The sequence below is a fragment of the Anopheles ziemanni genome, chromosome 2 (genome assembly GCF_943734765.1).
Source record: "Anopheles ziemanni chromosome 2, idAnoZiCoDA_A2_x.2, whole genome shotgun sequence".
Lineage (NCBI taxonomy): Eukaryota > Metazoa > Arthropoda > Insecta > Diptera > Culicidae > Anopheles > Anopheles ziemanni.
This window is the reverse complement of record NC_080705.1, coordinates 89,663,690-89,685,221: the sequence shown is the minus strand read 5'-3', so window position 1 is coordinate 89,685,221 and position 21,532 is coordinate 89,663,690.

Below are 21,532 nucleotides of genomic sequence, written 5' to 3'. Positions count from 1 at the left end.
AATAAATGGAATTCCCTATGTAGAAAGAACTTTATACTATTTAAAATAGTTATTGTCGGTAATTTAGAAACGTTTGTATCAACATGAATATATTTGCATGGTAACAATTAGAAGAAAAAAATTATTTAAAAATATACTTAGAACATAGTACAGTTATTACCAATTCTTCTGTTCTTTTTTAAGAACAAAGGTAAAGTAGGTAAGGTGAGGTTTATTTTGAACATTTAATTGTTGATTGATTTTTTTTTTTGAATCCAACTCAGAGGATTTTTGTGTCTTCAGATTGGGCCGATTAAATAAAGCCGTCCAAATAAGATACTTCATATCTGTTATAAAAGAAAACTCGATTGTAAAAGGAGGACTTTGTCCATAATAACACAAATGAAAAAAACAATTTTGGTTCCTGTTGAATTCTTTACAAATATTTTAGGTCAAAATAACGCTACGTAGCTATTTTTCAATTCCACCGGACGGTTTGCTTCGTGACAAAACATTTCATTCGATATGACATAATAAAATCAAATGTTCTGTAAATTAAACTCCATTAGTGCGTATCCATTTCAAGACGACCATCCAACCCTGTTGCAAGTCGATCGGGTCATCCTGGTGTTTCCTTCATGCTCTATCTATTCTATTAATTAATTCAATTCCCATACCACGGCACACCGAGCATATCGGTCGGTGTTGCTTCAGCAACAAATGACATTAGACAACATTTGGACTCCGACTTCATCGGGGCCCGTATATTGGAAGGAAATTGAATTTTCTCCCAATGCAACCGCAATAATCATAACGCAATAATTGAGTATCATCAGCAGCACTACCACCCGAGTGTCCAAAAGGGAAACCTGCCCTGGTATCCGGTTGGGGGTTGGGTTTTTGAATGACAACGGCGCGTCCGTCCTTTTTATCCATCCCGCAACGCTTTTGTGCCGATGAGGGTATTCAAAACTGTGAAATGATTTTAATCTTTGGCATAGGGATTGGCTGTTGCGGACGGTCCCCGCCCAGGCCTCGTTTGTAGTTTTAAGGAATGCCCAAAGACCCTTCCTGGGAGCTGGAGGATTACGCCTTTCCAGCACACGAGCCTATTTTCGATGTCATGTTCGACATGTTCCGGAAGGCAGCGCGTGTGGGTGTGCGGTTTTCCGTTAGGTTCCTTTTTTGCGTTTTAGGTGGGAAAAGGTTTTTACGAAAAACTTCCCCACACAAAAACCTTGTCAGAGCTCAACATCAGCTGCCCGGTGGGCTTGATTGTGCCGGGCGATGAACACAGATAAACCCCTTCTGTATCTCCCGGGGTAGGCGTTGTTTTTCCGAGCATAAAAACCATATGCAGCGCTCGGTTTCTTCGCCTTCTCCGTGCCGGAAAAGCGCTCTCGAGTTGGTCCTCCTCTTTATTATTATTGCTATTAATAATTTCTGCCTACTTGTTTCGTATCCAGGAGAATTTCTGGCAACGGCTAATTTTTTTTTTGCTTCTTCCTTTTCGGTGTTCGATCCGAAAAACCTCAGCAGTATGCATACTTTCCGGTAGTCAAAAGACAGCCTGTTAGCAAAAGTTCATTAAAAATCCCTTTTTAGGCGATGATTTTGCCTTTTTCGAGTATCGTCGAGCCATGTGTGTGAGGCCGCTTCCGTTTGCTGGGGCAAGGGAGAAACTTTTGAGCACTTTGGATTTGAGACCAGCAGGAACGAGCAGTCCCATGCACCTTCCGAGCAGAGAGGAAGAGAGCAGGTCACAAGCAGACATTTTCAACTAGGTCGCCCACGTCCTCGAACACTTCCTGGTAGCGACAAGCAGATTGAGAAAAAAAATGAAAGGAAAACTGTCTTTCGAACCGGGAATGAAAGTTCTTGTTAGCATATCGCTTTGGCAACCAGATCCTTTGTTGGTGGGCAAAACTTTGGAAAATGAAATTTTCCACCTAGCTCCTCTTCCGGATGCGGCGCAATAAGCAACGATATAGGGAAGGAAAAACATTATGGAAGCGTAAACTGAAATCCAACCCAGGTTCCTCCCTGCGCCCGAATTCAGAAAGTTCGAAGGCTTCACCGCTTGTTCCTCATTAGCCAGCGGACGACCGTTTTCCCCCTGCCGGAGGAAGAAGCTTCAGTTCCATTTTTCCACCTTCGAATCGCTTAAAACGAGAACGAGTCTAATAATCGGATTTTTGGCGATAATATTTCGAAGCGACATTGGCGGAATGAATTGCGTCTCGGATGTGCTCATTTTATATTCAGATGTTTGTGGCATCGTATCCTTTGCTGAAGTTCCTGGTTTTGTTTGTGTTTCGCAACGAAGGGGCTGAATCGAAGGCACCTTTTGCGGGCCGTTTGGCAGTTAGCACGGTTCAGAATTTGTTTTGAAAACTTTGCTAACTGTATCAACAACCCTTTTGGTAAACTAAACTTTCATATAGAATGAAATTGTCATTTAAAGTTTTGTTTAATTTAAGAAATTTCCAAGTGCGATAAGTTTCGTTTTTGATAGCGTTAGAGTTTATATAAAACGGTCGTGTTTAATACGCCAAAGAAACTAGTATAGATTAAACAACATCTATTGATTGAGTAGCTAGTTTGTTGTTCTTTTCCCAACGAAAGGATACCTATTTTGTGACGTAATTGATTCGTTCAACTACGTATCGTATAATGTGGAAATATGTATTACTGCAACTTTTTTTTCTGCTGAACCCTCCGTTGTTTTTCCGATGGCTTATTTCCACGCAACTTCGTAATGGAAATGAAATCGTAAAAAATGTCGTGTTCCGAAAAAGGCATTCAAATCGTTCACCTATCCGAGAGAGCACCCCGAGGCGCAACAAGCCGTGAAGTGTGCGTGAAAGCCCGAAGAGTGGCTTTCAGGATTCGTACATTGTTTTCTCCTTACTTACTTTGCTGTGATTTTTTGTTTTTCGTGACGTTGCTCGAAGCCGACAAAACCGTGAGTACCGTGAAAGTGCGTAGATGGTGGAGGCGCATAAAATAAACCCACCCCGTGTAACGACTTTCCCCATTTTCTAGCAGCGTAAAGTGAGTTAGGCCTTCAAAGGCCCGGACGAGGCGTTGCCATAAAACACACCGAAAGTGAAAGCAATAACAAAAATATGATTTCATTTTGGGCATTTTTCCCGCGTGTTTCATAGCTGTTCGGGGACGGAGGGGGGGAAAACAAAAGTTACAAATCCATGATGCCATGATGCCAGTTTGGTGCTCGACGAGGGAACGATAGAGACACGAAGAGGAAATCAAAGGGCCATGAAGCAAACATACCGTTTTGGGATGCGGAATAAAAGCCAACCAATAAACATTGTGTGGCTCTTGATGGGTGCATTTGCACGGTGAGATTGGATATGTTTGAAGTTTGTCGCACCTTATGGTTTTATTGGTTTATGCAGGCGGTAAGTGCAAAGTTTTCAAGCACTTTTTCGTGAGGTATAAGTAGCGGAAGGTTGTTTATTAAACGAAAAAAACCACCTAATCAATGTTCTTTGTGGAGCCCCTTTGAAATACGCATGACTTACTCTTCTTTGACAATAAACTTATTCTTCAACCTAGAAATTAATTTGAAGTTTGAAATAATACGAAAACGTAATAGAAAAACGGGCGAGTTGTGCCCAAATCTGCCTAATCCTTCCGTTTTGCAATCTCATTTGCGCCGACGGTTCTTAGGGATGCAAAGTGGGACCAAGTTTATTTTTGGGCTTTCATTTCCGACCGTTGTTGGTCGGTCTGCGCCTTTGCTTGATAGCCCGGCTGTCCAACGAGACATTCGCATTTCACTAAAGGGTCGTACACAATTTGAATATTGTCGAGAAAATTGTTTTTGTTGTTATTAACCCCTCGCAAGTCTTCGCCACTTCGGCAGCACTTTGACGAGCTTGTTCGATGCTTCCGTAGAGGATGGGCTCTGTTGTACAATTGTTTGTCGCCAAACACGAAGGCAAGCCCAGTACTGGAGCTTGCAACTTTTCCAAGCAGCTCAAAGCTGTGGAAAATTGTGTTCCTTTGAGTTCCGTCGCCTCCTCCGAATAAAGAAACAAGAGCTCAAGAAGAAATAATCAACCCGGTCCGAGGAAGGAGCGCTTAATGCTCATTCAAATGGAGATAATTTCGTTCCCTGACAACAGCTGTGCTGACGAAGGACCTGAAATAAGTAAGATAAAATGTGTATGCATGTGGGTACTGATCGTTTTATTTATTTTTCCACTGCTTATGCTCAGTTTTTATTCTTCTCGCACAACGTCACGGATTTAAATGGTTGTTTATGTTCTTCAGCAAATTATCACCAACAGGATGAACGGTATGGGTGAAATCCATTAGCAGACCTCGTCATTCCTTTTGCCAGAAAAATGTTAAATTCAATATGAATATTTGATTGAATGCATCCTAGGCATGGATGTTCCGGTTTTTCCTGATTTTTAACCGAACCATCTTCCCTTGTCAGAGCACGCCCGCGTACCCATTTCATTTCATTATCAATAACGATTATGAAATCCGCTGACGCTACGCAGCTTCTGACGGCGCAATCATAGATTTCCCGGTCGAAGGTGATGGAACTATCCAAACAAACAGCAACGATCGTTCTACGGGCTCCTGGGATGGCCGGGGAAAGGTGCATGAAACAAGATGACTGGCGGGAGATTTATGATTATTCAACTGCCATTTTGCTGCCGAACTGGCCGCCGGCCTTCGTTCGTCGTTATCGCGCAGTGTATTTGATTTAAATAAATAATTAAAATTTAGTGTAAGTACAGGGAAGCAGTGCGATGGAGCGCTGGCCAATCGAGGGGTTGGTATCTGCAGTGCAGCCCATACACCTTGATGTTTGTTTCAGGCTTTTCTCATTTCGTTTTTCCAACCACCAGGCAGGTCACCGTCGGTGGGATGCATAATTTCCATCGACCCATTTTGTGGGGCTGTTGTTTCGTTGGCAATCGGAAAACGGTACTGACGGTAACCGGATGGAAGAGGATGAAAATGAGTCAAACTGGACATGAACGTCAGCAATGGAAGTGATGCATTATGGTTAGCGGGGGGAAAAAATAACATAAAACAACTGGAACGGCACGCGGGAAGCAAAAGGGAAAATGAACCAGTGTAGCATTTCCCATTACCATTGATTATCGCTACCACTTTACCTGCCTCCCTCCCAACTCGTTCACGTTTCCGGTCGAAATATGTGAATGTCATTAAAATGTCATCAACTACCCTCGAAATTACTGATCATCCTTTTCCTGGCGTACCGCTCCATCCCAGGCGTGTCTCATTGCACCGAACCCGGCGATGAAATTAAACGAAATGTTTTAATGCGTTATATTTCTGTCGGACTTGAAGAGCGGTACAAAAAATACCTTCAACATACAAATGTTTGATAGTAAAAATAACAATGCATGGTGAAGCGGGAGACCCAGGGTGCCGCTCCCGTGCGTAGGTAATTATTTTATGCAGACGAAACCACACACATTCGAGTACGGGATGTTCCATTTTGATTTGCACATCCGTACCTGGTAAACGGATGAACCTTTTCCCTTTTTTCAGCGCCTCGAAATGAATTGCGAGCCGCGCGATTGTAATAGTTTTCGCTCTAGTGCATGATTATTGCAGATTTATCGTCGTAATGATGTGTTGGGCGGATGCAAATGGGCATCATTAAAATTATTTGATAGATTTAATCTGTGGGGTTCCCACACCCGGGCGGGTACGAAATTAATGGTCCAGATGAGCTCGAGCTTGTGCTTCTATGGGGCAATTCCGAGTAATTTTTAGAAGTATTCCATGACGGCTCAAGTATTCAGTAGTTTAGTAAAGAAATTCTTGTTTAATTTAATGTAAACAATTTTCATAGTTGAAAAACTCAAAGAAACAGCGAGTCTACAAATAAAACCTGCCGCTGTGTGACTACTTATTGATCAACTTTACAAGGCGATACGGAGCGAAATGGCTGTAAAATCCAACCGAATGCAACCACCAAGGAATACATTGAAGGAAAATTCCAAAAAGGAACGCGACGCTTGTTCTCCAACCCCATAGGGGAACCTCACCAGGGATGGAAAAGCTAAGCCGCTGAATGCCAAAATGAAGAAAGCTTGCCACATTTCGTTACGCATCCGATTTATGGGCACGGTATACAGCGAAATGCTTTTCCTGTTGGAGGCCATTTTGTTGTAGCAACCCGTGTGCACATGTGTGTAACGGAACCTGGTGGAAACCGTAAACTAAGCGTGTCTGAACCCCCGGCGGGAGATGGCGCGCGCAGTATAAAGGGAAGTAATGAGAGCAAATTACATTCGCTAATTGTGTTATGTGCTTTAGGCCCCGGTGTAAATGCCCCATGGGAACAGGGGGGTGGTGGTCTTGGGAGCGGAGGGTCTCACTTAGCCTTACATGCATTCAAACCCGTACGCATGTCACATTTTGAAAAGCGCCTTCGGAGCGAGCACCGAAAGCAAGCGAAACCGACGCAAAGGGCAGAGGCAGTCTGTGGCTAAAAGTTTTCGTTAGCCTGTCTGTCCGTTTTTGGGGGTTTTTCCCATCTACGCCGAGGCGAAGGATTGGTAGGAGCGGTCTACTTGGAGGAACGCTACGTTGGATCTCATCGGGAGTCGTTTAGACGAAGCCGTCGTTTTTTTTTTGCTTTCAGAGTTTAGAAAGCATAGCACAATAAGAGAACTTCACGTATGGTGCATGAAACTCCGCTACAACAACCACAAGGGTAACCCTCGGGTTCCTCGTTCCGGTGCCACCGTGCTACCTGTCAGTTTTAATTATTCAAATCTGCTTCTATTTTCATACGGGATTAAATTTGAAACACAGTTAGCTTCGCTATTCCGCATATTCCATGGATTGTGCATGCAATGGTAGCACTGCGTACGTCATTCCCAAGTATCTCGAGCCACCTTCAACCATCATCTTCACCGTAACCACTTAACGGTGGGGGTTTTTGCTTTCAGATTAGCAGCACCAGAGCGAGTGTATCCGTCGAGCATTCGAACGATGGGAGGTGGCGAAAAGTTTGTGCAATAACAAACGGAAGCATGCACTTTTCTGGTGCTTGGATTAATTATGAATTTGACAGAGGGTTTTTCAGAGACCTGCGTTTCGCTTTGTTCACAACTCCCTCCGTGTGGTTCTGGCAATGCAATTGTTGTGACAAGTTGACACATGCTAATCGAATTTGGTACGATGCAGTCGACTGAGGGAACCAACTTGAAGCTTTCCCATGCTGTCAAAAAGTGTTGTTTGGCTTTAATATGTTGTAGAAATAAACTTAATTTAACCTGTTAAAAGTAGCCTGTAAACAATCGGATGCAGGGCTATGTATCGTCGCCTTTTATATCAGGTGATTAATTGATAAAGGGTCAAGAAATACCCCTCAACACACTGTGGGTTGGTTTCGATGTGAAATGATTTTTCAACTGACAGCTTCTTACCCTTGCCACCTTGGTGATAAAGGTATGAAAAGGGTCACGGTTGTGATAAAGACAGGTTTCGTTAAATGATTTTCAACTAGCCGACCGATACAAGCTGTGCAGAAATTAAATTTCAATAGTTTCCATCACTTCCGGGTGGCGATGGAAGTAATTTCGAAAGTAATTTGCCTCGCAAAGCTTCCATTAAATCGAAAGCAATTCCAAATAATCAAATGGATCCGGAACAAAATCACCAAATTGAACTTTCAGCGAGCAATTGGGAAATGTAAAAAAATCATTAGGAATGCAGAAACAACTGGGCGCATCTGGATGGTTTCGGTAAGGTGGAACACAAAATCCTTTCGGTAATCAGTTTGAATGCACTTGTGTTTAATTTTTGTTTACTGCAGCAAAGTTTCTTTGCAATTCGCAGCTGCATAAACTCGAACAATCGGTGCATAATTGATTACGAATTAGCGAAAAGCATTGCAACACTTTTCTTCTCGCTGGTGGATCAATTCATTGGACAGTCTTGTTTCGCCTATCGCTAAAACGGTTCCGCAATAAGCTGGGATTTGTACAGGAGAGTTCAGAATAAATGGCGCTTTACAGGATTTCCTTGGGATTGAGCTGGAACTCAATGCTTTTAATCAACGGACATATTTAATTAATTTTAAAAGCAAATTTAATTGATTTCGAGTGAACATTGTGGACTAATTTCCGTGGTTCCAAAAGGGGATCCACATCGTCTATCAAAAAGGGAAATACAATATGCTAGATTATTTGATATCATTATTTCTATGAAGCATCTTGACTTTTCATTTATTTTCTTATTTCTCATATGATATCTCTACAACTGGTACGTTTTCACAAACCTAAGACGTGGAGAGTTGTGGCGTGTTGTGGCCAGCATATTACACCACCGGTGCAACACAAAAGCCGAATGGAATCCAATGATTCAAACGCTTCTCTCTCTCCAATCCCAACAGTGGCTTTGGTGAACGCAAGGATACTGCAAGTAGGAAGCTTAGATTATCGTACTGCGTCCAGTTATGGTTTCCGTTTCAAGTGCAATCGACTTCCCGCCGGTTCCCCTCGGCCGGCCACTAAAGGACGACGATGATGAAAGCCGCCTTTCGCTGCTCCGGTTTGACGTGCGGCTTCGAACGTACGCGTGGCAACTCGGTGGTTCAAACGAAATGAATATTAATTATAACTTTGTTGGCTTTCGGGTGTATGGGTGATGGGCCAGCGAGGCCGAGGGAACTGTTAGATGCCTACACTGGACCGACCTTGTGTTTCCTACTCCGTTTGATTTGATTCGGTTTGCTGGACGCTGGCCCAGTTTCCGCTATTCCAAATGATTTCCCGAAAAGGACGGCGAACGGCTGCTTGTTGTACGCGGCTCGTACTCTCGATGTTTCGACGGCGAAGATGGTGGCGAACGTGTCGGGTGTGCTGCAAATTGAATCGATGTTTGGTTTGGCAAGAATTGAATTTCAAAAGATTACTCACCAAGGATCAGACGGATCGAGCTCGATGCAGCGTTCGAGTGTGGCGAATGGTTTTGGAATGCGAGGTCGTCGAAAGGAATCCTTCCGATGCCGTTTTGCTTTGATCAACTCAATCAGCAATCGATGCCAACCAACAACCCTTCGAAAGCGTACGGCTGAAGCTATTCATCTTACCGGGTCTTGCCGACCTGGTGGACGAGGTAGTGACGATTGGCCAGTTTTCAGCTGGTACGTCAGCGTTTATTAATAAATGTAGGCAAGCCACTCGGATTTCGAGGGGCTGTTTTCCAATGCTTGAGCCTCAAGTTTCATTGACATGGAAAGTTCCTCCAATATGGGAGCCTGCCAGCTTACAATCGAAGGCTCTTTTACGATAATTTCAATCTTGCATGTTTTGCAATCTATAGTGCTTTGTGAATATCCTAGCTTCATTTGACCATTATCATAAATGAAATACTTTCCACTCCTTCATTTCAAATTTGTTGAGACTCAAGCATGTTTCAAAGAGTTTGTTTATGGTTTTTCGACTGAAAGATCTAAAGCGGTACATTTGAAAGATCAAAGATTATTCAACCGGTTCGCTAGAAAAGAAAATAAATAAGTATTCACAGCGACATGTTCTTTGGTCATTTGATTATCACTTTTGCAAACTTCTATCTCATTCTCATACTTTTTGTTTTTCATTTGCATTTGTTCTTTGGTCATTTGATTATCAGTTTTGCAAACTTCTATCTTATTCCCATACTTTTTGTGTTTTATTTTCTTTGATCTTTCCTTCGATCCTATTTAGTTATTCTTTTTGAAGAATCCCGATCGAACTACCTTTTGAAATGAAATCAGGAAAAGTGTCTCACGTTGCATCTGAAAAATTCCAACGTTTCCCAACATCACGCGATGGCTGAGATACGAAAGTGCTACCTTTTCCATAATTTATAGCACAGGTTGACACTTCGATTGGGATTATTGCCCATAATTAACCCCTTTCGACGGAAATGTTTATTCTCCAAGAAACGGTTCGACGACAACCGCTGGTGGAATTGCTTAAGGACAGAGGATGTGGATTCTCTTAGGGGCGAGTTTGGCTATTCCTGTGGGGCCCTGGAAATGGAAATAAAAATCTAAAAAATCGGAAAGTTGGTCAATGCATCGAAACACAAGTTTTTGCAGTTCACGCGAGAAAGGAACTGGAAAAAACACATTATGGTAATCCGGTGAAGTTGCCAGCGCTTTTTCTGGAGCCGATCGTGGGCCGACATGAAGGATTCTGTTTAATTTTCGTTAGTCTCCATCGCGTACCGGAGCGTACGACAGGCCAGTTCCGGTAGTTTTCGTTTCGATTTTCTTCTCACCCGTCCGGAAATCGGCGTCCCTAGAGTGTCCTCCGTGGGAAGGTGAAAAAAATGCTTGGTAGGTTCACCGCTTCGGGCCGGCGGGACCATAAATCCTCCTAAGCAAATAAATTACTTTGTTTCGACAGTGTTGAAATAAAAATTTCCTCCAGTTCGGCCGGGTCGCAATGTACGCGGGCAGGGCCAATGTAGAGTGGGTCTTGTTTTTTTTTTCTATCTGCTCTCGTTCGGAATGGACTCAGAGGGCACTCGAAGCTGACGATGGCAACAAACATCGTTCGATGTAGAAGCGAATGTTTCCTCTCGGAAAACAGATCCCACAAAACATTCATCTCCAATCTGGAGCACCTCCTACTGGCATCGCGGGGTCAATTTCTGGTCAGCTTGAGATGGTGTGGAAAGATTGACCGAATGTGAACGTGGGGCCAGCGCACAACCCCTTGCCACGAAAGGGTCGTTAGATGAATGTTTCCTCGATGTATATTTGGATTTACGTTTTTATAAAGTTTTTCTTCGTTGCACAGTTTTACCAGATCGGCCAGATCGCAATGGGTAGCAAGCGGGAATGTTTGCAGGGTGTGGAGGAACACACCGAAGCGTCGAAGTTCAAACCATTGTCATCGTATATTTTTTCCTCCTATCCGTTGCGCGGTGAGTGGATCGGATCGCGATTGGACGTTTTTAATTTCCGTTGCAAACTCCGGGCAGTCCCGAAACCACCGATCACCGATGAAAGCAGACCTAGTTCGTCTCCATTTCACTTATTTGTTTTAATGATGTTTCCTTTGAAATGTCAGCGATAGGACATATAAGTTATTTGCATTATTTTGAAAGTGTGATTGAGTCTCTATGAAGAGATGTTTAACGTAGTTTATTTTATGCTTCAACTGAACAAAAGAGGTAATTATCAAAGAAATAGTTTACAAACTAAAACTAAACTTCTATCTTTTTTAAACTCACAAACAAATGTTGGAAGTATAATGTTTTCTTATTCGATACAATGCTAGAAATCATTTTCAAGATTTTAAGCTTTTTGTTATTTTTTAAATTTGTAAATATATTAAATTCATGTTCATTCGTGTACAATCAAGAGGCGTATATTTTAAAGTGTTTCATTAAAACAAAAACCTTTTTTTATGATTTTAATTTAATCAGTCCATTCTTCTTTAACATTTTTGCGAAGCAGGGCGACCACGTTGCACGTTTTGCGGTGGGGGTTTGAGATTGGTTATCGTTACCTAGGCTATTGCTGTTGTTATTACGCACCCTCGTTCACACGCACATCGTCAACCGTACCCACTCAAACTCTTGTGGTAAATAAAATATGGTTACATACAAAAAAACCCTCCGAAAAATAAAAAAGCAAATCTCCGGACTAAACCAGACATGATTAAACTTTAACGAAAATTGTCAAACACGCTTGACGTGGCGTAAACTGATAAGGGTAGAGATTGACTACCGCTGAACGTAGGTCCGTGTGTGTGTGTGTGATTGAGGGAAATCTTCTGATTCTGGCAGGCCCGGGGCCAGAAAGGGGTTCGAAGCCCGACCAGGGAAAGCCAAAGCCACCACCAACAATAACTTTCGCCCCTCGAGAACTTGGGTGAAAATTTCCTTCATCCGGTATCCCGTCGGTGTCGTTTCGGTCTGTGATCGATTGTTTGTAATTGTTTTAGGAGGAAGGACTTTCATCTCAGCCGTTATGGTGAGGGTCAATCTTACCCTCTACGCGGTGGGTGGTTTGTATTCCCTACCATTCCCTGTTTACCTTTCGTGGGTGGGTGGAAAATCGGATATCCATTAGACAGTCGGCTAGCAATCGGTTAAAACGTTGATTGGGCGGATTAAAAGTGAAACGGTGCGTGGAAAACAAATATTTACCTTCATCACGGCAGATTTCCGCCGAGGGGTTGTGACGTGCGTTTATTTTGCTTTTTTCTCCTTTTGATTTCCTTTCTTAAGCCCCACGATGTGCGTGTAGTTTTTTTGTTGCTGTTTTCATTTTTCATTCCTGCTTTTTTACTGTCAAAAGACCTCTCTCCAGTAAGGTTGGCGTCAGTGTTTGTCTATTCTGCTTTTCACTTGCACGGCTTATTCTTACTGTGCTGTAAATCCTTCCTCTGAGTTGACTGAAGTTTGCTATCGTTTTTTTTCCAACACTCCGGATGTTGGCTCAGTCTTTCGAAGCTACCAGTGAGCGCCCAGGTACTTTGAAGTATTGACTTTTTGTCACTGATTTGATATCGTTTTTGCTTGGGGGTAGATCTCAATCGTTCTTGAAACAATTGGCAACATAACGTTCGTGTGATTCGTTTTTCTTTTCGAACCGGTACATCCGATCGTGAGATTTTCATTTGAAATCAAACCAAATAGGGGTTGGCGGGGGTATTTTTCCAACCCAGTAACGTTTGTTGTGTTTCATTGATTTAATTTATCTTTTCTCTTTGATTTAACGCCGCATGAAAGGTAAAGATTACGATTGAAGATAAAATGCAATTTTACAATTCAATTTTGAAAAAAAAAAACAAACAAGACAAGGCAATTATTTAATGGAATCGGTATTGATAAGATGTTTGGAAAACTGTTGCCAACAAGTCACTAACCTTGTTTGGCAAATCTCATTGGAGCTTGTTGAATGTATAGCCCGGAAAGATAAAATTGGGTTATGTTTATGTTACCTCATAATATACTAAAACAGCAAATATCGGACCGACTAGAAAGCTCCATGTGAAGGGCTATTCAAGCGCCCTTTTCTCTTCCGGCAAAGTGAGCAACCGTTGTAGCAGGGGCTTCATTACTCCATCATTAGCGGCTTCATCGAACGACCATTGACCTTCGTCAAACTGTCCGAGGCTCGGGGTTCTAACAGTGTATCCATCGCAATCTGGTCCGCCGAGGGATTGACGGGGCCCGTGTTTGCGTTTGCCCGAGCGCCGGGTTCGATGTTTTGCGAGCCTCGAATGGCAGCAGCGGATGGAAAACCTGAACCACATGTGTGTACACTTCCGTCTCCCGTGGAGGCTCTGGATGCAAATGGATCGTTCGGGAATTTCACGCACATGCTCGACACCGGTCAGGACGGTGGAGTGGCCACGTCAGGCGGCCGAGATGGATCCGCTGGAAAAGTTGCCCGTACGGCAAATGAAAACACAGGATTTAGGACCGAGGAGCCGGTTCCGCTGTTGCCCCGTTGTTGGTGCTCGGTTGGGTTGGCATGTTGCGGGTGCGTAGTTTATCTGCAGATCATGCGTGAGTTGATGACACTCGTCGGCGTGTTGGGCGGGCAACAGGGGGGAGAGAGGGGATCGTGTTTGCGCAAATAGGAACACAAGCGAACCCTTAATTTGCATACTTACACGAGGGTAGACATTTATTTCGAGACCGACGAGACGAGGGCTACGGTAACGAATTCCTGATAGGAATTTACCGAAAGGCTCTATTCCGGACATCATCGGGGAAATAAGTAGCAAGCTGTTTAATCACGAATCCCTTCAAATGCATGTGTGTGAGGGTGGTTAGTTGTTCCAGGAAGAGGGTGCTTCATTCACTGGATCATCACGGAGGACATAGAAATCGATCATCGAAGGCTTTTGATTTTTCGAACGAATTTTAGAATGTGACCCTTTTTAACACAGGAAACTCCACCGGTGGCGGATTTGGGGAAAACCCCACAGTAGGAAGAGCCAGATTACACGGTTCGCCTGTTCCATTGTGTTGTGCCCAGCATAGCGCGTGAATATGTTCGATAAGTTCAAAAACATCAATTACGATAATTAACATATTATTAGCATTAGTATGGAAATTTTTGTGATCATTTATCGTCGGAAGGCTTCGCGTGAAATTTATGGGACCGTCTCCCACCGACCGCTTTTTCACCTTCCTTGTCCGGGTCCCGTTCGGTAATCACTTGCGTACATGCAGCAAGCTTTAGGTCGCCAGTACCCCCTTAGTCCCGTTTGACGGCAATTGGGAAATTTAATTAACCCATTACTGCAATATGTGCCCGTGGATCAAGTGGATAACTTTTCACTGGATTCCGTAGTGCCTGCTCGCTTCGTCGCGCAAGCGTCGTCCTGTTCGCTCCCGTGGAGGGTAAACTAAATTGGCGGCACAAGTGCAACAGTGTTTTTTCGTGTGTTTGTGGAAGGTAAAGCGTGCCGGAACTTACCCCGGGGCGGCCAACAGCCCCAGTCTTTACTCTCCTAGCTCTAAAGAACGACTCAGGGGAGGTAGAATGGTCGCCGGCTTTATGGCGCTTTAACGACATAACCTCAAAGAGTGACCGCACGACACGAGTTTGAGGTTGTGGGTCCGTTGCCGATGTCAATGCCATGGCCATTGTCCTCTATTTATCTTACCCCGCTGGTGGACAATGATTACTTTGTATGCCGGAGTGGAGTGGGTGACTGATTCCCAGGGTTGGTTTAAGTGTCCCTTAAAGAGTATCTGACCAACCCGGGTAGGCAGGAAGAATTATATGAGCCTTTTTCCATAAAGAATTTCATCGTTACAATGATGGAATTTATTTTGTAAAAAATATTGAATTCTCTATCTATCAAATTCAACTTATAACTAAACAATAAAAATTCTGTAAAGAAAATCGCTACCGAAAACAGATCAACCTGATGTTGTAGACAAAGCGTTTCGTCAGTCACGTCGTGCTTGGAGTAGTTACAAATCCAAACAATTACCGCCCGGGAAGCGGAAAGTGTCAGATTCCCGGCAGCTCGCCCGGAACAAGTCGGCAGACAAAGTGGAACTAGCTCGGTGCGGAGCAATAAAATGGAACGTCCAACATGGCAGCCGTCCGTCGCAAAGAAATCATACACCCGATGTCGATGTCACACTCGAGGCCGATCATTGAGGCTAATGGAATATGAGCCGTACTTTACGGCACCCCTTTTGCGTCAAATGTCGTCCATTTCCGTCTTCGTTTTGTCCCTTTCCCACGCGGCTAGTGGTTCCATGAAACTGATGGGACGAAAGGACGAAAACCGACTCATCGTTGCACGACTTCACCGAAGGGCACTCTGGCGGCCAGCGGGCGCGTAATGGATGCTGGGCCACACAGCTCATTGTTATTCAGCGTACGCAACGCGGCGGCATGATAATTTTGCACCACTCATGTACAGTTAGCATTATCCTTTTTTCGGTCCTTCCGTTTACTTTCGTGCTTTGGCGCACCCTTAGAAAGCGAAAGGTGTCTTGGTGAAGCGTTTCGCACTTTGAAACACTTTTTCTCTGCGCCCGGAAAAGGGTGGATGGAAAAACTTATTACATACTTAGGCCGCGTCGCCAAACCGTGGAGCGAACGAAGGGTTGGGTGTTTTTTTTTTCTGCATGTCGGTGGAAAAGTATGGTGAAAAGTCCACCCGATCTGCCGTCGTGCCCTACCCCCCCAGCTCGTAAACGATGGGAGCGACACGTTGGGTGCAATTAGCCGATCTTATCTTCACTCTGGCGCTGAGTAAGCAATTGAATTAAGTCGCCTCTAATGGACTTGCTCCAACCCGGCTCAGTCCGGTTTTCGGGACGGTTTTGTATGCATCGCATCGGAAGTTCGGTGGTATTTTAATATTTTCATCTAATTGCAGCGGACTTGCGATGGTGAGAGTTGTGCAATGCCTTTTGATGTGGGTAGATGAATTAATTTGAAGGTAAGTGAAGCGGGCTGTAGCAGATTCAATTACATATGCTCCTTTTCCTATTGTGTCACAGAATATGTTGGAAAGTTAATTTATTTTATTCAATAAGTTAGTAAGTTGATAGTGGATATTTTCGGACGATCGCGAAGACGTCTCACCCAAAACTCAAATTCTTTCCAAAAGATATGTCATTTGTGTTTAACCTTTATGTTCAACCCTAACAGCACGCCAACGTTTGCGTCTTTGTCTTTTATTTTCCGGCGCAGATAATCCCATCAACGAAGCGTAAAGCATACGAGCCGTATCGCCCTTCGGTGGGGAAAAGCAAAATTTGTTCCCAGCCATCCGCCGGCTCCGGGTTGGCAACATATGCACGTAACTATTTACGGTCCCGAAATAAAAGCTCCTCTGGGAAATGGTACATTAATAAGCACCGCCAAGACACCGAGAACGTTTCTCCTCACATCGCGTTCTGGTGCGTTGTTTCGAAATAAAGTCGACCCAAGGGTGGGTGGGTGCGGGACGGGGTCGGAACAATGAAAATTGTCTTCCAAAATAAGAACGTACAAAGGTTTCCGCAAATGAAGACCCTGTAGCAGCACGGGGGAAAACCTTACGTACGTTCATTCGATGCCAAGGAAGAAGGAAATGTTGCATAAATTTTTATCATTATTACTTCTAATCACTGCTCTTTCCTTAGCGATGGCTGCCTTTTAGGTGTCTCGTTGAGGACGAGGAACGCTGTTTTGATACGAATTCTTTATGCCAAAACGATGCGTTTGAAAGGGAATGTGTGTTTCATGTGAAGGAACAAACTTTGTTTATCCATGGGTGAATCTTTTTAACGTTTTTTTCCCCTTCTTAAGAACGAGCCTTGTACACTCCGGTGACAAACAAGATAATCAACCTACCGTGCATAATTTAACGAAACAAGGAAGGATAATCAGGCCAGATGTTAAATCATCTGTTGCTATATTCGATGGTATAGTCGTGTATTTTATTAATGTTACAAGTTATATCACTTGTTTTAAATCAAATCATTTAAAACATAGAATGTGCATACAGAATAATTTGATTTTTTTTTTAGTGTAAATTGGAAACATAAGACAGATAACAAAATTAACAAAAACAAACTTATGAAACGGAGATATGTGTAGGTTGAAAAAATAACGTAATTTAATGATTATGTATCTACTAACTTTCCACAAATATAATGAAAGTTGAACCGTGAAGAAGGTCAAACGAAGTGTATTTCATTCTTGACATGATTAAAGGACCGTAGCATGTAACATAAGAATAAATATTAGCTAAGAGGACTGCGACATCGAGCCTCTTGCTAAATAAAGTCAAATATTCGCCATATTTTTCAGTACCCCTTATTTTCTTTTGCAAACTTTCAAAGCTTCGGCTTACACATCGGGTACTTTTCTGAAGCTTGTTAGTAAATATATGTTTTAGCAGGACCCCGTAGCCAAGGGATGGAAACAATCGGTTTGTGCGGACATGTGGAGAATGTCCCCTGCCAACTTCATGCACCGTAATGCCTTTCGAAGATGTTGTGTGCCGCAAACAACATGGGTGTTGGTTCGAAATTAGCTCCTTTCGAGTAAAAGTTATCCCAACAGCAAATAAATGTTCGTAGGCAAAAGTGTGCCTTGTTGGGCGCCCTCAACGCCCTTAATCGTGAATATGTGTGTGTGTGTGTGTCAACAAGCGTGTTGGGGTTTTTGTGAATTGGAAACAATTTAACCTAGCGTCATCTTGCCAACGAAAACCAGCGAGCGTTACGGTTCCCGGCCAAAGGTTCGCTTCGGTTGCTAGTGGTGCACCTGGGAGATAAACAACTACACAAACATGTTCTCCTGATTACACTCGGACCCTCCCGCCGGTGCGCCGTGTTGGCGTGAATCGTTTTGCCACTGGCCGAAATGCATTCGGTTTGGCTGTAAATCCCCCACGGTTTCCGCCAGCACAACACAACACAAGCTCGGAGGCGATCGTGTCTAAAATCTTTCGCCAGTTCACGTGCACGTTTCATTCCACGTTCGTACGTTTGTCGTTCGTGCCGATACACGGGGCACGTTTGCGTTTGCATCCCCGGGTGCAGTCATGATGGCGGCCTACACGGTCTGAACTTGCGTTTGCTACCAAAGCGTCGTGGCAAACAATGAGGCACGAAGCAGGCGATGCCTGCGAAACCATTGCCTCGATATAGCGACCTGCTGGCAAGGACTTGACTATAGCATCCGAGTGACCTCTTCGTGCCGGATCAGAAGATACGCCGGGTGCCTCATCCGCAGTGGGACATTTATCGCAGTTTATTCATAATTCCGTTGATAATAATGCGACAAGTGCGATGCGTACCGTACGCAAAATCGAGCCTTGTTTGGGATTGGGGCAGGAGATAGTTTGCATGTGGGAGTGTGGGCGCTCATCGGAAAAACACAACGAACGAACGGTGCCGTCTCCCCAACGGGGACTTTTGACTTCGTGTTCCGTCGGAGATGTGCATTCATCACAAGACAGCAACCGTGTTGATGGTGGTGGCTTTTCGATAGTGATCTCCGTAAGTGATGGACACCGGACAGAACTGCCGATGGCTTAGTGGTGATGGTCGAGGAATGAACGCTAAAGACGAACTGGTGAGGTGCCCATACGTATTTCTCTTCAAGCAGACCATGTAGCTTTTTTAGCATGGGCTAACAAAACTCTATGTGTTAGTTCCTGGGATATGGAAAATAAATTATGAATACCTATTATCCCTTATAAGATATTTTAAGAGATGTTCTAAATATACGATGACAACAAGGGCACCCTCGCGATGGAAGGCTGTCTACCGTAATCTGATTGTACAACATCGGCATTTAGCTGAGTTACCTGATATTTCTGGCACTTTTGAGGTATCGTCAACAAGAAATGCCTTCCTCTGCACGAATGTACACCCTCCAGGACCCTCGGAGTAACACTTTGATGAACGTAGTCGACGAGATAGAGCCACTGACCGTCGTTGTTTGAAATGCTGCCAACAGGCCGCTTGCAGATATGTTGCGAATCGAACACACCGATGGTGTGGGTATTTCTGGCCAAGCCGCATGCCTGGGGATGCTTAGGTGGGTGGGAGTTGCATTTTGCGAAACTCCGTGTTCATCGTGCATGTCGTTTCGGACAATGCGGGACCTGATCCCACCACTCCAGCGCCCAGGTTGCCATTCTTGAAGCGCACTGGCTCCTTGTGCTGGCCAGATTTTGTCCGGATGCTGGCCCGAAGGAAGATAATAATGATGTCAGACGGCGATGAAGCAGAACTTCTGGAAACCCGGCCACCGGACAAACGGTGGTGCGTCATATTGGGCCGGCTCGGGCTGCTTGTCTTTGTGGCCCGGGTATACGCCGTTGACCACCCGTTGGCATTTTGCGAAAACGGGCCAATTTTCGATAAGCCCAACCCATCGAACGCTCCGTCGACCCGAAGATGCTAGATTTCCCCGGTCAGGTGCCGACGGTGCGCACACACACGCGGCGCAGGACGCCTAACAAACCGAACATGCATTCTACCCGGGGTGTGTTCCGAATGCATCTCGTACGAGTGCAGCCCGGTTTGTGTGCGGTGCCGTGGATGGTTGCGTTCAAACAAAGGGGAGAAAGGTCGACCGCCCGCCTTTGGGCTTCGCTGTCCCGAGGGGACGATAATAATTATTGACAGATATTGCTCAGGTCAAACAGGGGTATCAATTTATAATTCAATAACGTGTTTTTGGGGGCCCGGTAAACACATGTTCCCTCTTTGTTGGTGACCGGTCCTTTGTCTCCCTATCATCCATTTAACATCTGCGGAAATTAAGAGGAAGCTAGGCAACCCTAAGTCTTTAAGATAGTTTTAGGGAGAAATGGTGAAAGTTATTCTTACAATTAAGAGCACAGTAGACTTTTGAACGTAACCAATGCCCTTCAATGAGTATTTTATCCTTCTCTGAATTTCTTAGTCATAGTCATCAAAACCATCAAGTTAGATATAATACTGTGATAAGAAATTATCCTATCTGACATTCTTATCTTGTAAGCACAGAACGAGGATAGAATTTCTTGGTACATAATACATAATCTTGGTACTGAAACTATTTTATTTTGCATAGAATACAAATGCTTGGAAATAAACGAACCTTAGACAGTATTTTTTGTTGAGTATTTTGGCAAAGTTGTTTGCAAGAACTTCAAAAGTTCTTTTTAGAATTTGTATAAATCATTTAGTGCATGAATATTAAAATCAATACAATCAACACACATGCACCTCCTCTGGTGGAGCGACAACATGGATTGGCGGTCGATAAGAAACAATTGGTAGAATAAATATAATCCAAGTTTGCATGATTGTTTCCCGACAACTTTGAGCAACCTCAAGACAAAGCAAAGGTCTTTCCCGAGTGCTAGAGGGTTTGCAAATCGAATCGAAATGAACTGCGCAAACAAAATGGTGCTGATTAGAAACACAGCAACCTGGATATCGAGCAATGGTTGGTTGCATTTTCTCGTCCCCGGAACCTACCCGGTGCCCGCCGGGAGTTGGACAGCTTTTGTTCGGTGTTGATTGTTTCTGGCCGATGGTCCGGCCGTGATCCTTAGTCCGACCGAGAACCGGTGACAGGACCGGCGTAGGCTTCGCTCCGGTGAGGCTGACCGAGAAGCTGGATGCTGTTGTCGTTGTTGGCTCCGGTTGGGAGTCAGGAGCCTTGGATGCCCCCGTGCTTCACCGCAACTATCGAGTGGAATTCTTGTCAAATATTCATCGACAGTCCCGGTCCTCGGTGCTCCTCTCATCAAGAGTCCAAACAAAAACAAGATTTCTGGGATTTCTGTTTTGTCGTTTTTGCGCTCAAACACTCGCCCTTCTCGACCCGAAAAGGTGACAAAAGGTTGGCGCACCGTGTTGTCAGCATGGGAGAGGTGAGTTCATACACTACCGGCTAGATGATACGGTCTGCTATGGAGGAGGCACTAGTTCAACCCTCGAGATCCCAGGCACATTTCTTGACGTGGTCCTCGTATCGGTGTTGTCACCTGCCGCTCGACGATGGGGCTCAGTATGCCGGCGAGACCAGTTGAGCGATTTTTGGTGGCAACATTTCGCCAGGCTGGCGTGCTGTGTTCGTACTAAACCAAATAAGTGTGTGTCTCCGGGCTGCCGGGGTTTGTCTGGTCCGACATTTCTCACCTGCGCCACACCGGGCGAGGGTGTATGTAAATATTTCATCAGGTTTTGAGATGATTGAGCATTCCCGCCTTCCCAACGTTCCTCCAGTGTTTCTCCTGCTCCAGCGTCCTCGACTATAGGCGGTGTAGTGGCCCCGGTTGTCTTCACGAGCCCGCAAAGCAAATATCCCATCCCCATCCCAAACTGTTTGGCCACACGCTTTTCCTGCACATTTTGCCTACTCGCCTGCTATCGGGCAACCCGAGTGGGTGGATTTCCTGAAGGCATACGGGGCACTTTCTTCTCGGATGCCTTGCGCAAGTGTTTGCATTTGCACACTCGGAACCACAAATTCTTCCGAAAGTGTTTATTTATTGGACCCCTATTGACTGTGGTGCCCGTGTCAACATGACGCACATTTCGA